The sequence below is a fragment of the Crinia signifera genome, chromosome 6 (genome assembly GCF_055691185.1).
Source record: "Crinia signifera chromosome 6, ASM5569118v1, whole genome shotgun sequence".
Taxonomy (NCBI): domain Eukaryota; kingdom Metazoa; phylum Chordata; class Amphibia; order Anura; family Myobatrachidae; genus Crinia; species Crinia signifera.
Window position 1 is genome coordinate 7,496,526 of NC_139222.1, and position 17,844 is coordinate 7,514,369.

Consider the following 17,844-nt stretch of genomic DNA (forward strand, 5'->3'; position numbering starts at 1 on the left):
AGCGAACGCTGAAAGAGCGATCAGATAGGTAAGATGTGAACCAGGAAAGGGCTGTATCATTAAGACCTAGGGAGTGTAGTATTTCTACAAGAAGAGTGTGATCCACAGTGTCAAATGCAGCAGATAGATCTAGAAGAATAAGTAGTGAGTAATGGCCTTTAGCCTTAGCAGTTACCAGATCATTCACCACTTTAGTCAGTGCTGTCTCAGTGGAGTGTTGAGAGCGGAAGCCTGACTGAAGCGGGTCTAATAGGGTGTGAGAGTTAAGAAAGTTTGTGATGCGAGAGTAGACAAGTCTCTCCAGTAGCTTAGAGAGGCATGGGAGCTGAGAGATAGGACGATAGTTAGAGAGAGAGTTAGGGTCAGAATTCTGTTTTTTTAGAATAGGAGTAATCACTGCATGTTTGAGCAGAGATGGAAAAGTACCAGTAGCAAGAGAGAGAATGCAGATGTTAGTTAAGGTTGGAATAAGCACAGGAGATAGATTTTTTATAACTTGTGCAGGTATAGGATCAAGAGGAGAGGTAGTAGAGTAGGAGGATAAGAAGAGTGCAGATACTTCCTTTTCATTTGTGGGCTCAAATGAAGAGAAAGTGCCAGAGGGTTCAGGTAGGGAAGAGAGCGGGTTAGAGGTAGTAGAAGAGCATACCATTTCATCTCGGATGTTATCAATCTTGTCCTTAAAGTAGGAGGCAAGTTCTTGTGCACTGATGGTAGCCGGTGGGGGAGGAGGGGGAGGGTACAGAAGAGACTTGAAGGTGTTAAAAAGTCGCTTTGGGTTGGTGGCATGAGAAGAGATGAGAGATTGGTAGTATGTTTGTTTGGCAGTGTCCAAAGCATTGCTGTAGGAGTAGTAGCTAGTCTTATATGTGAGGAAATCAGTCATATTACGAGATTTACGCCATTGGCGTTCTAATTTACGTGACTGATTTCGTAGTTGTCTTGTTGCTTTGGATATAATACATCTATTATAGGATCTGTATATAGTACAGGGGTAAGTAATCTGCAGAGCTCCAGCTGCTGTGGTCACATGATACACATCAGCCAACCAGCAATTAGGACACATTACTAGTAACCTTTCTATAATACATCTATTATAGGATCTGTATATAGTACAGGGGTAAGTAATCTGCAGAGCTCCAGCTGCTGAGGTCACATGATACACATCCGCCAACCAGCAATTAGGTCACATCACCAGTAACCTTTCTATAATACATCTATTATAGGATCTGTATATAGTACAGGGGTAAGTAATCTGCAGCACTCCAGCTGCTGAGGTCACATGATACACATCAGCCAACCAGCAATTAGGTCACATTACCAGTAACCTTTCTATAATACATCTATTATAGGATCTGTATATAGTACAGGGGTAAGTAATCTGCAGAGCTCCAGCTGCTGTGGTCACATGATACATATCAGCCAACCAGCAATTAGGTCACGTTACCAGTTACCTTTCTATAATACATCTATTATAGGATCTGTATATAGTACAGGGGTAAGTAATCTGCAGTGCTCCAGCTGCTGTGGTCACATGATACACATCAGCCAACCAGCAATTAGGACACATTACCAGTTACCTTTCTATAATACATCTATTATAGGATCTGTATATAGTACAGGGGTAAGTAACCTGCAGTGCTCCAGCTGCTGAGGTCACATGATACACATCAGCCAACCAGCAATTAGGACACGTTACCAGTAACCTTTCTATAATACATCTATTATAGGATCTGTATATAGTACAGGGGTAAGTAATCTGCAGCACTCCAGCTGCTGAGGTCACATGATACACATCAGCCAACCAGCAATTAGGACACATTACCAGTAACCTTTCTATAATACATCTATTATAGGATCTGTATATAGTACAGGGGTAAGTAATCTGCAGTGCTCCAGCTGCTGTGGTCACATGATACACATCAGCCAACCAGCAATTAGGACACATTACCAGTAACCTTTCTATAATACATCTATTATAGGATCTGTATATAGTACAGGGGTAAGTAATCTGCAGTACTCCAGCTGCTGTGGTCACATGATACACATCAGCCAACCAGCAATTAGGTCACATTACCAGTAACCTTTCTATAATACATCTATTATAGGATCTGTATATAGTACAGGGGTAAGTAATCTGCACTGCAGCACTCCAGCTGCTGTGGTCACATGATACACATCAGCCAACCAGCAATTAGGTCACATTACCAGTAACCTTTCTATAATACATCTATTATAGGATCTGTATATAGTACAGGGGTAAGTAATCTGCAGAGCTCCAGCTGCTGTGGTCACATGATACACATCAGCCAACCAGCAATTAGGACACATTACCAGTAACCTTTCTATAATACATCTATTATAGGATCTGTATATAGTACAGGGGTAAGTAATCTGCAGTACTCCAGCTGCTGAGGTCACATGATACACATCAGCCAACCAGCAATTAGGTCACTTTACCAGTAACCTTTCTATAATACATCTATTATAGGATCTGTATATAGTACAGGGGTAAGTAATCTGCAGCACTCCAGCTGCGGAGGTCACATGATACACATCAGCCAACCAGCAATTAGGACACATTACCAGTAACCTTTCTATAATACATCTATTATAGGATCTCTATATAGTACAGGGGTAAGTTATCTGCAGCGCTCCAGCTGCTGAGGTCACATGATACACATCAGCCAACCAGCAATTAGGACACATTACCAGTAACCTTTCTATAATACATCTATTATAGGATCTGTATATAGTACAGGGGTAAGTAATCTGCAGTGCTCCAGCTGCTGTGGTCACATGATACACATCAGCCAACCAGCAATTAGGACACATTACCAGTAACCTTTCTATAATACATCTATTATAGGATCTCTATATAGTACAGGGGTAAGTTATCTGCAGTGCTCCAGCTGCTGAGGTCACATGATACACATCAGCCAACCAGCAATTAGGTCACATTACCAGTAACCTTTCTATAATACATCTATTATAGGATCTGTATATAGTACAGGGGTAAGTAATCTGCAGAGCTCCAGCTGCTTAGGTCACATGATACACATCAGCCAACCAGCAATTAGGTCACATTACCAGTAACCTTTCTATAATACATCTATTATAGGATCTGTATATAGTACAGGGGTAAGTAATCTGCAGTGCTCCAGCTGCTGGGGTCACATGATACACATCAGCCAACCAGCAATTAGGTCACATTACCAGTAACCTGTCTATAATACATCTATTATAGGATCTGTATATAGTACAGGGGTAAGTAATCTGCAGCGCTCCAGCTGCTGTGGTCACATGATACACATCAGCCAACCAGCAATTAGGACACATTACCAGTAACCTTTCTATAATACATCTATTATAGGATCTGTATATAGTACAGGGGTAAGTAATCTGCAGAGCTCCAGCTGCTGAGGTCACATGATACACATCAGCCAACCAGCAATTAGGACACATTACCAGTAACCTTTCTATAATACATCTATTATAGGATCTGTATATAGTACAGGGGTAAGTAATCTGCAGCACTACAGCTGCTGTGGTCACATGATACACATCAGCCAACCAGCAATTAGGACACATTACCAGTAACCTTTCTATAATACATCTATTATAGGATATGTATATAGTACAGGGGTAAGTAATCTGCATAGCGCCAGCTGCTGAGGTCACATGATACACATCAGCCAACCAGCAATTAGGACACATTACCAGTAACCTCTCTATAATACATATATTATAGGATCTGTATATAGTACAGGGGTAAGTAATCTGCAGAGCTCCAGCTGCTGTGGTCACATGATACACATCAGCCAACCAGCAATTAGGACACATTACCAGTAACCTTTCTATAATACATCTATTATAGGATCTGTATATAGTACAGGGGTAAGTAATCTGCAGTGCTCCAGCTGCTGCGGTCACATGATACACATCAGCCAACCAGCAATTAGGACATGTTACCAGTAACCTTTCTATAATACATCTATTATAGGATCTGTATATAGTACAGGGGTAAGAAATCTGCAGAGCTCCAGCTGCTGAAGTCACATGATACACATCAGCCAACCAGCAATTAGGACACATTACCAGTAACCTTTCTATAATACATCTATTATAGGATCTCTATATAGTACAGGGGTAAGTTATGTGCAGTGCTCCAGCTGCTGAGGTCACATGATACACATCAGCCAACCAGCAATTAGGTCACATTACCAGTAACCTTTCTATAATACATCTATTATAGGATCTGTATATAGTACAGGGGTAAGTAATCTGCAGTGCTCCAGCTGCTGAGGTCACATGATACACATCAGCCAACCAGCAATTAGGACACATCACCAGTAACCTTTCTATAATACATCTATTATAGGATCTGTATATAGTACAGGGGTAAGTAATCTGCAGTGCGCCAGCTGCTGTGGTCACATGATACACATCAGCCAACCAGCAGTTAGGACACATTACCAGTAACCTCTCTATAATACATCTATTAGAGGATCTGTATATAGTACAGGGGTAAGTAATCTGCAGAGCTCCAGCTGCTGTGGTCACATGATACACATCAGCCAACCAGCAATTAGGACACATTACCAGTAACTTGTCTATAATACATCTATTATAGAATCTGTATATAGTACAGGGGTAAGTAATCTGCAGAGCTCCAGCTGCTGTGGTCACATGATACACATCAGCCAACCAGCAGTTAGGACACATTACCAGTAACCTCTCTATAATACATCTATTAGAGGATCTGTATATAGTACAGGGGTAAGTAATCTGCAGTGCTCCAGCTGCTGAGGTCACATGATACACATCAGCCAACCAGCAATTAGGACACATTACTGTGATAAAGCCCAATCACGTGTAGATGTAGGTGGCTGGTACCTGAGACTCCGGACTCCTCTTCTGGCACTGCTCTGCTGGATCTTGCCGGCTTCACTCGCCTGCAATTCGGAGGGTGGAGGGACAAGGCTCCCCGGGAAACAATACCTCAAGACAACCCCACAAACCGGCCAGCACTCGCTAGGGCGGTGATCAGAATATTTTATTTGGATTACTAGGAAGTGCAAAATCACCGTCACCACAGGGGAATTTATCAATGTAATAACAATAAAACAGGAGATCAATAACAGGTACACAACCTGTACATTACAGTTGTCAAGTATTACAGTAAGAACGTAAAGTGTCCTGCAATGAAAATATTGTGCGCAATGGGGCCCGTTGTAATACCCGTAGGCCACAAGTCGCACAATATACAACTTCAGCAATACCACTATTAACCTGGACACTGCAGAGAGCAAGGGTCACACATCAACAGATTTGTAACTACACTTTGATAACGCTGTAAGACTATACAGTTAATACAAACAATAAGAAAATGTCCATAGATCCAGGAAGGACACTGAGTCCCTGAGGTTTGGCACTGAGCCAACGAATACAACTGTCCCAATGGTAGTCACTGGTTAAATGCGGCAGCGAATGGGTGAACACCACCCAATCGCAGGGGTTTAGGCTGCAAGGCAGAGGCAGGCTGTTCTGAATTAGTCCCTAATAGGGAAGGCACACGTGGTGCAATGGAAGGCAAGAAATCTCTGTCAAGTTAGGGAGCTGCGTTCCTTAGTGGCCTCTTTCTCCCCCCTTGTACCGGTCCCAGCCGGGTACCGTTAGATGCGACAGTGATTATCAACCGGCCAAGTGTGTGTGACGGGGTGCCTGGGTATTGGGCCCAAAGGGGTAGTGGCGCTAGGGTGGTAAGTTAGCCGGATGGTGGGCGCCAGTAAGGATAATGGCGCTGGGGACTGGCAAGCTGGTTGTACCTGGTGGTAGTGGGGTACTGCACTGGGGCTGGTGACCTGGCTGAGTGTATACCTGGTGACCGCATCCAGTTGCAGGCTCCTGCCCGTCTCGACCAGGAACTCCGCTCTCCCCACCGCGGGCGTCTCCACCGGACCTCGATCTCTTCACCGGGGACACTAGTGGGGGCGCTGCAGGCGCGGCGTTGCCCCACTCAGTGACTCCGCCGGCTCTCTGCTGTGGCGTGGCGTGCTGCCTCTCGGTCCTCTTCTCCTGCTGTCCGCACGGCGTCTCTCTTACCCGGCAGCGACGTCACTCTTCTGCACCCGGGTGTCAGCCGCCTCGCGAACTCTCTCCTCGGCTGCGGCAGCGCGCTTCCCCCGGCTCCTGTTCTCACACGCTGTCGGGTCCCCTCTCTCACGCCGTTTCCGTCCGTCACCTCCTTCCTCTGGGCGTTCCCGTCTCCTCCTCGCGCCACCAGCCTTCTCCTCCCCTCTTGGTTCCCGCTCCGTCTTCTCTGAGTCCGGATTGGTGGACGGGCAACCCGGTCCTTGAATGGCCGTCCGCCATGTTGGTTGAGGGCACCGCTACCCACCAATGTTAAACAAGCAAACCCCTGGCGGGGCTCCAAAACGGGGCACCTCCAAGTTCTGGGGTGCCACATGCCTCCCTGCTAGAAAAATGCCAGTCCGCAGGCATTATATCGGGGTTGGCAGTAGTCCAGTTCCAGTCTTTTGGTATAAAACAAAACATTTAAGGCCTGGGCCTTTCTGCATAACTAATACCCGTACATTCCGGTGAGGAAAGGTTAGGGAACAATTTGCAATATACAATAATACTGAAAGAAAGTGCTTTACATTCTATACCTCAAGGGTAAGATACCCTTGGTTGGGCGTTCCGACCTGCGTGGCTGTACCACCGGTGGACGGACCTCCGGGGAGTCGTGACCGGACACTGACGGGGGTCCCTCCGCCACAGGAGTGGGGGATACCCCTGGAAGGAAGGGTGCCGGGGCACTCATGAAGACTAACATATCAGTGGGGCTGTCCCAAGGCATGCCCCCCCAGGTCTCCTGCCCCTCCACCTCAGGCGAGACTCTCTATTCCGCTGGTACTTCGGCAGTGCAAAGCTTGAGCTGGTCCCTTGCCACCACGCTGATGGCTCCTCCAGGGGTCTTCCGGATCTCGTAGGTGTATCGGTCACCCGCGGGCGTCCTGACGACTGTGTACGGTTCATTCTCCCACATGGCGTCGAGTTTACTTGAGCGGTGATTCCGTTTCTTCCATACGGAGTCTCCTACTTTCAGGGGTGCGGGCCGGTTGTTAGCGTTGTAGTCCCTGCCTTGCCGGCGTTGGGCACTTTCCATCCGCTGAGTAACGACTTCTCTAGCAGCGTCAATCCTCTGCTGGTGCTCACGGACCCAGTTGGTCTGGGGTCGGATTGGTGGGCCTTCTCTCGGGGCCAGTTCCAGGTCTTGCGGCAGCTTGCCCTTGCGGCCGAACATTAAGTAGTACGGGGTGAAGCCGGTGGAACAGTGTTCGGCGTTATTGTATAGATACGCCAGTTCGGGAAGTAGGGTCGGCCACTTATTCCGATCTCCGGCTGACAGACTGCGGAGCATGCCGATGACGGTCTGGTTAGCCCGTTCGCAGAGCCCGTTCCCCTGGGGGTGGTAAGCCGTAGTCCGGATCTTTTGGCAGCCGTAGTAGGAGCATAACTCGTGGAAGAGTTGGGACTCGAAGGCGGGCCCCTGGTCCGTGAGAATGCAGTCGGGATAGCCATAGGGTCGTGCGAAATGCTTGAGGAACTGCTCCGCGGTGGTCTTGGCGGTGAGATCTCGGACCGGAACGACCACCAAGAATTTACTGTAGTGGTCGGTAATGGTCAAGGCATATTGATGGCCACTGGAGCTGGGTTCGAGCTTGACGTGGTCGAGAGCCACGATCTGTAGCGGGCGTTGGGTGGTTATGGAGTGCAAGGGGTCCCTCTGGGAAGCGTCAGGGGATCTCTTTAGGCTGCAGGGGACGCAGTCTCGACACCATGTCTCCACGTCTTCCCGCATACCCACCCAGAAATATCGGGTGCGCAGTATGGCTTCGGTCTTCTGCACCCCAAAATGGCCAGACTTGTCATGATACGCGGTCAGAAGCACTGGGGCCTGTCTTCTGGGGACAATTATTTGAACCACGGGGTGGTGCGTGCCGGGATCTACGCTGTCCCGAATCAGGATACCTTCTTCTTCCCGAAATCTGTCGCGGTGCCTCAACAGTTTCACAAGCTCAGGGTCAGCGTCTTTACGTTGGTGCCTGTCTAGCTGACGATGTTGGCGTAGTAGTACCAGGAGTTCTTTCAATACTGGGTCTTGGCGTTGGATCTTCTCCCAGTCGTCAGTGGGGGTGTCTAGCAGCCCACCTCTCTGGAGACGTGGCTCTGTGACGGACAGGGGGTCTGAGGTGACCACGTTCCTCGCTTTGTACGTCCCGAAGGAGGGCATCTCCACCTCTTCGCTCGGGTCCCCTTCTTCTTCTGGAGCGTCGATGACCGGCAACCTGGAGAGAGCATCGGCATTAGCGTTGGCCTTGCCACTGCGGTAGTGTGTCGTATACCGGTAGTTAGCGAGGCGCGACATCCACCGCTGTTCCAGGGCTCCCAGTTTGGCGTTCTGCAAGTGGACTAGCGGGTTGTTGTCGGTCATGACCACAAACGGGGTGGCAGCGAGGTAGTGCTTGAATTTTTCCGTCACGGCCCACACCAGGGCAAGCATCTCTAACTTGAAAGCGCTATAGTTTTCACAGTTTCTTTCGGTCTTGCGAAGGCCTCTGCTGGCATATGCTATTACCCGTTCGTGCCCATTCTGGGTCTGGGAGAGCACAGCACCGAGCCCGCGGTTGCTGGCATCCGTGTAAAGCTGGAACGGCTTGTCGTAATCGGGGTAGGCCAATAATGGGGCGTCTATCAGGGATCTTTTCAGCTGGTCGAAGGCCTGCTGTTGGTCTTCTCCCCAGGTGACGGAGGCCGACCCCCTTCGTTCCTGGCCCGACTGGCCTCTCAACAGCTCGTGTAGGGGGGACGCTACCTTCGCAAAATTCTCAATGAATCTTCGGTAGTAGCCCACGAACCCCAGATAACTGCGGACCTCTCTGACGGTCTTGGGCGCTGGCCAGTCTCTGACGACAGTGATCTTCTCTGGATCGGGCATCACGCCTTCCGCGCTAACGACATGCCCGAGGTACTGTACTCTGGGCTTCAGCAGGTGACATTTGCTGGGTTTCAGCTTCAAACCGCTCTGTATCAGTCGTTTGAAGACCTCGTCCAGGTGCTGCAGGTGGTCGTCATAGCTCCTTGAGAAAATGATCACGTCGTCTAGATAGAGGAGCACCATTTCGAAGTTGTGCTGCCCAAGGCAGTGCTCCATCACACGCTGGAACGTGGCGGGGGCGTTACAGAGTCCGAAGGGCATTCTGTCGAACTCGAACAGGCCCATTGGCGTCGTGAAGGCCGTCTTCTCTCTGTCTTCTGGGGCCATCTGGACCTGCCAGTACCCGCTGGTCAGGTCAAGGGTCGAAAAGTATTCAGCCGTTTTCAGGGCCGTGAGCGACTCCTCGATCCTAGGGAGCGGATATGCGTCCTTATGGGTTACGGCGTTCAGTTTGCGGTAGTCCACGCAGAAGCGTAGACTACCGTCCTTCTTTTTGACGATCACAAGGGGGGCCGCCCAGGGGCTATGGCTTTCTTTGATGACACCAGCCTCTTTCATTTCGGTGATCATGTTCCGGACGGGCTGGTACATGGCTGGTGGGAGGGGTCGGTGCCTTTCTTTGACCGGGGGAGCCGATCCTGTAGGGATGTGGTGGTATACCTTCTCTGCTTTACCGAAGTCGCTCGGGTGTTGACTGAACGCGGCAGCATTCCGTTCCACAACGCGGAGGACCCCCTCTCGCTTCTCGGCCGGAGTGTCCCCATCTCCGATCTGTATGGCTGCGTGCCAGGGGGATTCGCTGTCGTTTCTCTCTCCCTCCGTCACCCCTTGTTGAGCCGCCACGGCGCTTTGCCCCAAGATGTCCTGGAAGTCCACCCAGCTGATCCTGGCCACTTGACAATACTTGTATAGTCTGACTGCATATGGGTGTGGATTCAGCAGCCTCACTGGTACTCTCCCTTGGACCACCTTCGCCAGGGTCCTGGCAACTGCGAAGGGCTGTCGACCGTCAGTATCGCAGGGTTCTATCAGGGCTTCGTAGTCCCTGCCTCCTGGGCCTGTCCTGGCCTTGCACCAGACGACTTGCTCTGAGTTTGGGCGCAGGAGGATCGGCCGGCGGTCTGCGATTCGGGCCTTCCCCACTTCTCCTTGCTCGTTGACGAACCTCTGCTGACCCGTGATCAGTCGCACTGTTTGCTGCAAAGCCCTCTTCTCTTGGGGGGGGGGCTGTTCTCATTTCCCACTGTAATGCTTCCACTACTTCGCCCGGGCAATTCTTTAGCACATTCATGCCCAGTATTATCGGCGGCAAGTATTCGTTGGAGTTGGTGGTGACCAAGAACCCCTGTTGGCCTAGGGTGGCTTTTCCCACTTGGACATCAGTTTTTCCCAATATCCTTGGAAGGTGATAGGCTGGCCGTTACTGGCTAGTAGGTGTAACCAGGTTGCGGGGGGAGACACGATGTCCTTCTGTGCCCAATGCTGTAGGAAGTCGGTGATCCTGATGGTGGACACCTGTGACCCTGTGTCCAACAGGGCTGTCATCTGTACCCCGTTCACTCTGATGCTCAGGTGGGGGCATTCCCCGACATATCGGGGCCACCATTCTGCTGGTGGTGTCGGACCGGTTAGTGCATCTCCTCCCGAGGGTCGGTCCCTTGCCTCGGGGTCCCCTCGTTTAAAGCCGTTTCTGGGCAATTTCTCTCGACGTGTCCGCTCAGCCGGCACCTCCGGCAGATCGGTCGCCCTTGCTGATCGAATTGATCAGATGGTCTTCGGCCGGACTCGCGTGTGACTTCCCATCTTGGGCGATTCCTTGGGCCACGGTCTTGCCGCCATTCCCCTTGTCGACTTCTGCCTTGGTTTTTGTCTAAGTCTTCTAATTTCTGTGACATGCGCGTCATATTATTAGTTAGCTCGGACATCTGGCGAGTCAGCACGTCGAGCGGGCTTGGTTCTGCGGGGGCTTGTGCCTGTTGTGTAACGGGCCTACTTGGGTATAGGGTGTCCGTGATTTGCCCTTTTGGGGCCTGTTGGTAGACCTCTCCTTCTGCCGACTCCTCCTCTTCATCCCGGCCACTCTGGTTCATGCCCAGGATCTGTAGGGCGGTCTCTTTGAATTTGGCGAAGGAGCTGTCAGGTTGTTGCCGCCTCCACATACGTAATTGTGACTTGACTGCCTCCTCCCTCGCTCCTTCGATGAAAAGGTTGGTCAATGTTTCATCTGCTAGTTCTTTCGGTGTCTTTTCTCTCAGTTGTATGGCCTTCATGGCTTCCTGCAAGCTTAGTGCGTATTCCCGCAGAGGCTCGTTCGGCCGCTGCTTTCTTGAATACAGGCGGCTCTTCAAATCGGCTATCGTCTTCGATTCAAAGATCTCCCGCAGTTTTTCGAAGATTTGCTCTGCCGTTTCTTTTTCGTTGGCCTCCCACGTCCTTACTTCCCGTAGCGCTGGGCCTCTCAGTTGCCCCACCAGTATTTCTACGGCTTGTTTGTTGCCGAGCCGGTACAGCTGTGTCATGGAAAGTATCCGGTTTTTGAATTCTTTCAGCGTATGTGTCCCTGGGGTGTTGTTTCCTGAGTACGTCGGTACCCAGGGTGCGCCAAAGTAGTATGGCATGGTGATTGGTGCCGCTGGGTTCCCTTCCCCAGGTGACGCAGGGAGTCGTCTCCTCCTTCTGGTTGATGTGGGCACCTCCGATTGGTCAGAGTCCGACATCATTGAATCCTGTTCGCGGACGCCAAGTGTGATAAAGCCCAATCACGTGTAGATGTAGGTGGCTGGTACCTGAGACTCCGGACTCCTCTTCTGGCACTGCTCTGCTGGATCTTGCCGGCTTCACTCGCCTGCAATTCGGAGGGTGGAGGGACAAGGCTCCCCGGGAAACAATACCTCAAGACAACCCCACAAACCGGCCAGCACTCGCTAGGGCGGTGATCAGAATATTTTATTTGGATTACTAGGAAGTGCAAAATCACCGTCACCACAGGGGAATTTATCAATGTAATAACAATAAAACAGGAGATCAATAACAGGTACACAACCTGTACATTACAGTTGTCAAGTATTACAGTAAGAACGTAAAGTGTCCTGCAATGAAAATATTGTGCGCAATGGGGCCCGTTGTAATACCCGTAGGCCACAAGTCGCACAATATACAACTTCAGCAATACCACTATTAACCTGGACACTGCAGAGAGCAAGGGTCACACATCAACAGATTTGTAACTACACTTTGATAACGCTGTAAGACTATACAGTTAATACAAACAATAAGAAAATGTCCATAGATCCAGGAAGGACACTGAGTCCCTGAGGTTTGGCACTGAGCCAACGAATACAACTGTCCCAATGGTAGTCACTGGTTAAATGCGGCAGCGAATGGGTGAACACCACCCAATCGCAGGGGTTTAGGCTGCAAGGCAGAGGCAGGCTGTTCTGAATTAGTCCCTAATAGGGAAGGCACACGTGGTGCAATGGAAGGCAAGAAATCTCTGTCAAGTTAGGGAGCTGCGTTCCTTAGTGGCCTCTTTCTCCCCCCTTGTACCGGTCCCAGCCGGGTACCGTTAGATGCGACAGTGATTATCAACCGGCCAAGTGTGTGTGACGGGGTGCCTGGGTATTGGGCCCAAAGGGGTAGTGGCGCTAGGGTGGTAAGTTAGCCGGATGGTGGGCGCCAGTAAGGATAATGGCGCTGGGGACTGGCAAGCTGGTTGTACCTGGTGGTAGTGGGGTACTGCACTGGGGCTGGTGACCTGGCTGAGTGTATACCTGGTGACCGCATCCAGTTGCAGGCTCCTGCCCGTCTCGACCAGGAACTCCGCTCTCCCCACCGCGGGCGTCTCCACCGGACCTCGATCTCTTCACCGGGGACACTAGTGGGGGCGCTGCAGGCGCGGCGTTGCCCCACTCAGTGACTCCGCCGGCTCTCTGCTGTGGCGTGGCGTGCTGCCTCTCGGTCCTCTTCTCCTGCTGTCCGCACGGCGTCTCTCTTACCCGGCAGCGACGTCACTCTTCTGCACCCGGGTGTCAGCCGCCTCGCGATCTCTCTCCTCGGCTGCGGCAGCGCGCTTCCCCCGGCTCCTGTTCTCACACGCTGTCGGGTCCCCTCTCTCACGCCATTTCCGTCCGTCACCTCCTTCCTCTGGGCGTTCCCGTCTCCTCCTCGCGCCACCAGCCTTCTCCTCCCCTCTTGGTTCCCGCTCCGTCTTCTCTGAGTCCGGATTGGTGGACGGGCAACCCGGTCCTTGAATGGCCGTCCGCCATGTTGGTTGAGGGCACCGCTGCCCACCAATGTTAAACAAGCAAACCCCTGGCGGGGCTCCAAAACGGGGCACCTCCAAGTTCTGGGGTGCCACATTACCAGTAACCTCTCTATATTACATCTATTATAGGAACTGTATATAGTACAGGGGTAAGTAATCTGCATACCCTCCAACATTTGATCAGTGTAAATCGGTACAACTCTGGAAAGGGTCGTGACCACTTGTAGAGGGGCGTGGCCAAAAGCTCTGTACATAAAGTTGGAGGGTGTGCAACACCATCCAAGCATCATGTCAGTATGCAGGACTACATTTCCCAGGATACATTGCAATGTACCCATATAACATGCCCGTAAGAAGCCAGCTGCCACGTCAGTCCCCCGTCCCCACAATGAGACTATACAGGACAGCTGAGTGCATAGTTCCCGGCAGCAGAGCCTGGAGGGCATTATTCTCTTCATTACACACAGACACAGTGTGGCCGGCCCCTGCTCTACAGGGTGCAATACCCACCACTGCGCACGCTGTGTCCCACATTACCCCCCCACACTCAGACACCGGTAGCGCAGAGTTGGGCAGCAGCTCGGACACCGGGCAGATGAGGCTGCTACAGGCAGTGACTGGAAATAGCAGCGACTTGTTCCGTTGGGACTGTCGCCCGTGCCGGCATGTAATATAACCGCCGCTGGGGGGGGGAGGGTCCCTGCTGCAATGGTAGAGGGCACTGGGAGGGGGGAGGGAGCGGCTCACGCATGCCGCACCCCACAGGCGTGACGTCCCCCAACCGATGTCTCTCCCTAAGCAGGGACGGACGGACCTGCATGTCCCACCGCCGTGCACCCTGGGAGATGTAGTCCTGGCCTGCCACTCCCTGGGAAGCAGTCAGCAATGGTATTAACTACATTTCCCAGGGTGCACAGGGTCCCTCAGCCAGAGCTTAATAAAATTGGTTCAATCGGTACGCTTTATTTTAGCTGATACAGACTGTTAAAAAACGGTACAGTTGGAGGGTATGAATCTGCAGAGCTTAAGCCACTGAGGAAAAAGAAAAGGTTTCCGATGGGCCCGTGCTAGGAAACAAGTACCAACGAAAACAATCGAGTCTCCAGACTGCACCCACCAATGTCTCCAGTTTTCTCTTTAGACATCTGCCACAGTGTTATCATGTCGTAAAAAATAATCATGGCAGGGCATGCTGGGATGTGTAGTTCCACAGCAGCTGGAGTGTCACAGTGTCAGCATGTCCTAACAGAAAGAAACATGGCTGGGCATGCTGGGATGTGTAGTACCACAGCAGCTGGAGTGCCATGGTGTTAGCCTGTCCTAACAGTAAGAAACAAGGCAAAGCATGCTGGGATGTGTAGTACCACAGCAGCTGGAGGGCCACAGTGTTAGCATGTCCTAACAGAAAGAAACATGGCTGGGCATGCTGGGATGTGTAGTCCCACAACAGCTGGAGTGCCGCAGTGTTAGCATGTCCTAACAGAAAGAAACATGGCCGGGCATGCTGGGATATGTAGTACCACATTAGCTGGAGTGCCGCAGTGTTAGCATGTCCTAACAGAAAGAAACATGGCCGGGCATGCTGGGATGTGTAGTACCACATTAGCTGGAGTGCCGCAGTGTTATCATGTCCTAACAGAAAGAAACATGGCAGGGCATGCTGGGATGTGTAGTTCCACAGCACCTGGAGTGCCGCAGTGTTATCATGTCCTAACAGAAAGAAACATAGCAGGGCCTGCTGGGATGTGTAGTTCCACAGCAGCTGGAGGGCCACAGTGTTATCATGTCCTAACAGAAAGAAACAAGGCAAAGCATGCAGTGATGTGTAGTTCCACAGCAGCTGGAATGCCACAGTGTTATCATGTCCTGACAGAAAGAACCATGGCTGGGCATGCTGGGATGTGTAGTTCCACAGCAGCTGGAGTGCCACAGCGTTAGCATGTCCTAACAGAAAGAAACATGGCAGGGCATGCTGGGATGTTTAGTTCCACATCAGCTGTAGTGCCGCAGTGCTAGCATGTCCTAACAGAAAGAACCATGGCTGGGCATGCTGGGATGTGTAGTCCCACAGCAGCTGGAGTGCCACAGTGTTAGCATGTCCTAACAGAAAGAAACATAGCAGGGCATGCTGGGATGTGTAGTTCCACAACAGCTGGAATGCCACAGTGTTATCATGTCCTAACAGAAAGAAACATGGCAGGGCATGCTGGGATTTGTAGTACCACAGCAGCTGGAGTGCCGCAGCTTCCTCCCCCTGATGTAGAAGACAGCCCAGATACATTCCCATGTGATGTCTTACCTGAGGAGCTGCTGACAGGGGACAGAGCTGCCGGCTTTGGTCTGACCCCGCTGGTAGCAGATGTATGAGGGATCGGTCAGGTGGAGGCTCAGTAAGACTATACAGAGGAGCTGCTGTACCGTACACAGGCGTGACAGACAGAAATACAGAGTAAGGAAGTGAGAGTCCTATACTGCACAGAGAAGCAATAATGTCACATTTCCTGTTATTTGCAGAACTTTCGTGTGGTCTGTGATCTTTTTCCTGGTATTATTGCTATACGTGAACAAATTGCGCCACAGGGGGTTTGCAGTGACCTGCTCATCGGTGCTTATACTACTATCTCCATGCAGGAAACTCATAAATTCACCATCGGTACTCTCATGCTTAACAGACCTTAACACTTAACTTACTAACTTATCTAAAAATAACGACACGGACACAAGTGCTGGCGTTTTAAAATAATGAATGTCAAATTTATTTTTGACAACAGACTAAACTATATATATTGGTGGCGGCACTAAAGAACGGTCAGATTAAAGAAAAAGGGGGGTGGGTTAGGATCACCATACCATTCACACACCGCTGGTGACCAACTCTCCCAGCCACCACCCGGGTCGGTGGTGGCAGCCATCTTCCGTGCATAGAAGTATGGCTCGTGACAATTGATGCCTGGAGAGCTCACCCACTAACCTACACACATTCCATCTACACAATTGACCGTTCTTTACCGCCAAGCCAGGCCCTAAGCCGCAGCACCGCCACCAACAGAAAAAGGAAAAATGCTCAGCACCAACCTCTTAACCACAAAAACAAATCTGCCAGGAACATAGCCATTCCTTCCGGGCTCAGATGCACACCATCCTCCCTATAAAACTCTTCCCTCCTGATAAGTATGGAATAAATCCACTGTTAAGTTCGAGGATAAATAAATGACACGTAATTACATATTTATCCAAAATAATATATTATACAATATTGCTTAATTCCAGACAGACAGAACAGAACAGCACAGCATCCAGGAATAGGGAGTGTGGAGGATGAGTGTGAGGGGCGGGGCCCCAGCACTTCCCACTCTGCTGTCGTCACATCATCCAATTTATACTTTTTAAACTTCCTATCTATCTATGGCCACAAATAGTATGGGGGTGCTTTCATATATGGTGATAATGCTAACTACCTTTATTTAAATCATTTCATATGTGGTCTTAGGCAGTTCTTTTAACTTTCTGACGTAAGACATGTTGTAATGTATATATTCTAAACCCTTTACATAAAGTTCTATTGACAGGAACAACTGGTGATCCTCATAATAGCTTGTTGATTGGTCTTTGATTGACAGGAACAGGTGATGAGGCTTCAGAATAGATTGAGCTGGTAGTCTTTAATTGATGACAACAGGTGATAGTAGCTTGCAATAGCTTTTCAAAGTCACAATTGATATGTCCTTGCTGGTTTTCCACAATAAATGTTTGTACATTGATGCAACAATTAATATAATCAAAATCCATTTTATCAGTCCCCACTTTTTGCAGCAATTTAGAAATCATTTCTGAGTCCATTTTGTCTTTCAATAAAGGCTGCATACGTTTCAGTAGGCGGTGGACTAGTTACTGTCATCATACGGATATCTGCAGTCTTAGAAGAGAACGCATTAGTGACTGTTGCATTTATTTTCTTTTCACACAAACGGAAGCATTTCAACACTTGAGGGATGCACAACATAAGCATATATATCCCAATACCTATTGTCTTGATTCATAAACCATTTTATTAGAATCTTACTAAGAATCTTACTTAGAATAAACCCATGCATTATTCTTTCTGTAGAATCAGCTTCATCCCTTAATATGTATAACTATCGGTCTCAAAAATATAGAATTATCTCTATAAATGATCACCTTTCTTATGGATACCATATGTTCAGCTAAGTGTAAGTGAAAAGAAAATTGTTAATTATCACCCTATCTTTTCATCATTGTATCAATTATATAGTCAATCAATGGATATTAGTAATATTGTCAGTATGTAGGAACAATACGAATATGATAAATAGACTGTCGACTGATATCTTAGACTATTATACACATTAAACCAGTGTCATTAGCTTTAAATTACTTTTCTCTTCATTGAACCTTAAATCGTGAATTCACTTATAATATTGAATAGTTATGGGTTTTTCTTAATCAAAGATGTTTCTTATTCCATGTCAGTTGTATGTTGCACTCCAGAGACAATAAGGCCATTGTAATCACTTAGTGTGATTGAGACAATGTAATTTCTCAAACTATAGCAATT

At 49.4% G+C, this 17,844-nt stretch overlaps 1 protein-coding gene across 1 annotated transcript in view; it reads right to left on the bottom strand.

The window, feature by feature from the left end:
- LOC146006892 (pyrin-like) overlaps positions 1-15,698 on the bottom strand; it is a 70,659-nt gene extending 54,961 nt beyond the window's left edge. Inside the window, exon 1 of the mRNA XM_083145339.1 lies at positions 15,568-15,698. The gene's annotated coding sequence lies outside the window, so the exon portion shown is untranslated. The remainder of the gene's footprint in view (positions 1-15,567) is intronic.
- Positions 15,699-17,844: the final 2,146 nt, after the last annotated feature.